At 42.9% G+C, this 4,029-nt stretch overlaps 1 pseudogene; it reads right to left on the minus strand.

Moving 5' to 3' along the window:
• Positions 1-275: 275 nt before the first annotated feature.
• On the minus strand, positions 276-3,273 carry LOC114687249 (annotated as a pseudogene).
• Between the last annotated feature and the right edge of the window lie 756 nt (positions 3,274-4,029).

Consider the following 4,029-nt stretch of genomic DNA (forward strand, 5'->3'; position numbering starts at 1 on the left):
AAAATCTTAAAATGAAGGGCACATAAGTGAGGGATATTTTGATTAATTTAAAGTAGGAAGAACCACTTCTAATCTGAATCTTGAGGCAAGGAGACATACTCCTTTATTTTGGATCTTGATGGAAGAAGACACACTTTTAATTGGGCCCCGCCTTCTGCTGAGAGCCTATAAAAAGATGAGGAAGAAAAAATTTTGGTCTTTGCCTGCTTGCTCTTGCCATGTGGCAAGTTTGCCTGCTAGCAGAGTATACCCCAGGTGGCTTCGAAACAACCAAACTAGCTGCTACTTATGAAAGTCACCTGTAGGTCAGCACTGAACATGTCCTTGGATTGCTTCAGACTTTTCAGAGGGTGTTCCAGGAAGAGACCCTGTACAGAAGCAAGGGAATAGTATGCTTCAGCCACCAAGTCGGGGTATGAGCCCACCATTGTCTTCCAGCCTGAGGACTCAGAGACATTAGAAGCATGAGCTAGTGCCTGAGTTTTCAGCAGCTCTGCATAACACTGTTTGTCCAGTATTAAAATGTGGGCAGCATTACCTACAGAGAGGTCCCTGCACAGGGCATAGTCGCACATGACCTTCAAATGCTCCAGAACATACTTGTCAGTAGCTGCCAGTACAGCATCTGCCATGCTGTCCAGGTCTGGTGCCTTCCCAGTGTAAATGAAGCCCGTCATTGCCTTGAAGACTTGTGGCTCCAGGTCATGGATCTCACCTTGGTTCCTTTTGCTCTCTTCCATGTCATGCTCAAACATGACTCTGAAAACTGAAGAGTGAGCTGCTAAGACAACCTTGTGAGCCTGGATTTCCTGGCCAGCTACCACCAGGCAGCAGTCTGTGAATGGGGAACTCTGCCAAAGCTCTCATAGGTCATCTGCCATCATGCACCTGGAACCTGGATCCCTGTCTTCTTGCTCTGATCAGAGCTGCAGAAGGAGTCCTGAAACATGACCACCGTGCAGAGGAGGATGAGCTTATCATCTAAGAGAATCCAAAGCCCATTAGAAGACGAAAATCTCCAAAGATGAACTTTTTGAATCTCCAGTGTCAGTTTTGCAGGAACCTGATTACTTCTGAGTTCTTCATGAATTATGTTTTCTCTAATTTGGCAAAGAGGATCTACAACTGGAACTTTGCCCACAGTGAGCTCTTTGGACAGCTAGCAACACTAAGTAAGGTTACAGGTGATCTTTGCCTTATTCATCAACCCTATCCAGGTGTACTTTCTTTTTTTTTTTAATTTAATTTAATTTTATTTTACAATACCATTCAGTTCTACATAGCAGCCACAGATTCCCTTGTTCTCCCCCTTCCTGCCCCACTCCCCTTCCCCCCAGCCATCCTCCATTCCCACCTCCTCCAGGGCAAAGTCTCCCCCAAGGACTGAGATTGACCTGGTAGACTCAGTCCAGGCTGGTCCAGTCTCCTCCTCCCAGATTGAGCCAAGTGTCCCTGCATAAGTCCCAGGTTTCAAACAGCTAACTCATGCAATGAGCCCAGGACCTGGTACCATTGCCTAGATGCCTCCCAAACAGATCAAGCCAATCAACTGTCTCACCTATTCAGAGGGCCTGATCTAGTTGGGGGCTCCTCAGCCTTTGGTTCACAGTTCATGTGTTTCCATTTGTTTGGCTATTTGTCCCTGTGCTTTATCCAACCTTGGTTTCAACAATTCTCGCTCATATAAACCCTCCTCTTTCTCGCTAATTAGACTCCCGGTGCTCCACTCACCATTTCTGTTTGTCATTGGCTCCTGGTGAGAAAATGGTATGTTTAATGTCTTACCACATTCCCTACAAGCAAAAATGGAAGTTTCAGATTGTCCACTGTAGTGGGTAGCCATTCCAGCTTTGATCTGGAAGTTCCAACCCGCCTTGAGGCTTCGGTAACTGTCACACCTACAAGGTGGGGCAAAGAGAGGACCCTGAAGAACAGTCTGTGCTCTTAACCACTGAGCCATCTCTCCAGTCCCTAAGGAAACAGAAGCAGTCATTAAATTCTCCCAACCCCAAGAAGCTATGTGTCAGATGGTTTCAGCACAGAATTCTACCAGAATGTCGAAGAAGAGCTAATATCAATACTCCTCAAATTGTTCCACACAATAAAAACAGAAGGAACATTGTCAAACCCTTTCAGTGAGGCTACAGTTACCCTGATATACAAAACACAAAAAGATGCCACAAAGAAAGAGAAATACAGACCAATCTCACTCATGAACATTGATGCAAAAATACTCAATAAAATACTGGCAAACTGAATCCAAGAACACATAAAAAAATCATCCATCATGATCAAGTAGGCTTCATCTGAGAGATGCAAGATACAAAAATCTGTCAATGTAATCCATCATATAAACAATCTGAGAGAAAAAATCCCACATGATCATCTCATTAGATGCTGAAAAAGCCTTTGACAAAATCCATCACCTGTTCATTATAATGGTCCTGGAGATATCAGGAATGCAAGGAACATACCTAACCATAACAAAAGCAATTTACAGCAAGCCAACAGCCAACATCAGATTAAATGGAGAGAAACTCAAAGCGATTCCACTAAAATCAGGAACAATACAAGGCTGTGCACTCTCTCCATATCTATTCAATATTTGAGTCAAATTAATTAATATTGAGATAAATAAAAAGACTTGATATTCATTAAATTGATGTTAAAAGCAACCTTTCAATATTATTTGTTTAAGACTAACACTGTGGTTACTGTGATTAAACAGAAATTCATGAACCAGGCATGATGTGATAGTCTATGGCATTGATCAGAGTAGTCTGAAGGCAGAGACTGACTCAACTCTGTGAGTCTGAGGCTAATTTGGTCCATACAGTAACTTTTAAGAGAGCCAGACATGCAGAGTGGAAAGCTACCAAAAATGAAAGAAAGATGTAGAAATGAAATCATGATTACCTCTTGAATTCCTGCTAAAACATTTCAGATGCCAAAGCTTTAGAGAATGAACTAGTATTTCAGTGCTGTTCTGTCCTCTTTAAGAAAGTAACTGGGATGGGATGGAGTAATGGTTCAGCAGTAAAAGTTGCTGGATACCTTTCCAGAAGATTGGCATCCAATTTACTGCATTCATAGGGTACCTGACCACAGTTGGTAACTCCAGTTTACACTTATTCAGGGGATCCAACAACCTCTTCTGACCTCTGAGGGCACCACATGCTCATGGTGCACAGACCCACCTGTGTAATAGGGCCCAGACATTACCTGGGCCTCACACCTAAGTACAGCTGTCTCCATGATGAAAGAACTATGCATGGTGTAAAACCCAGCATTTCTGCAAAAAACCAGCAATCTCCTGCAACAACAATAACGAAGGCTTAATCCACCTAAGTCCACAGCTCTAGGAATACCTCTAAATGTTCAAACCTTGCTTGTAATACAGTAACATTTTGGCTTCTGTAGTGCCCCTACTGGCTAATGGTTCTTGTTAACTGAAGTTTGTGAACCCAGAATATTGGTTTTGTGCTTAAAAATTCACCCTTAGAATAGCTATTTGCTGCACCAGAATCCAGAATATGTCATGTGGTTGCAAGCTGGTGAATAAAGACTTTCTATTGGCTTAAATCCATCTGAAAGAAGTCTCTTCTCTTCCCTTCTCTCTCTCTCTCTCTCTCTCTCTCTCTCTCTCTCTCTCTCTCTCTCTCTCTGTTTGTCTCCAAAACTTTCTGTGTTTTGTTTCTATGTCAGTTTTGTTTTGCTGTATTGACTGTTGGCTTTCTCTGTTGTGTGGACGCCCCTGCAGCATAAGACTTGTGCCTTCTCTTGCTGGGGACCTGAATCCTTTTTTTCTGTGCCAGGTCCTCCAGAGAACCCCCTACCTGAAATAAAAGATCCACCTGTCCAATTCCTGGAATGAGAGACTATATGAGAAGATTCTATATTGAGCCACTGAGAGGAGTCTGTTCCCTTATGAGAGAATGCTCCTACTCTGAAGTACCTGCTCTCCTGATCCTAAATACATAAAGAAGAGTCACTGAGGCTACTAGTTAGCCACCTACCAAAGATTCTTAA

The sequence above is a fragment of the Peromyscus leucopus genome, unplaced genomic scaffold (genome assembly GCF_004664715.2).
Source record: "Peromyscus leucopus breed LL Stock unplaced genomic scaffold, UCI_PerLeu_2.1 scaffold_1222, whole genome shotgun sequence".
NCBI classification, from domain to species: Eukaryota; Metazoa; Chordata; class Mammalia; order Rodentia; family Cricetidae; genus Peromyscus; species Peromyscus leucopus.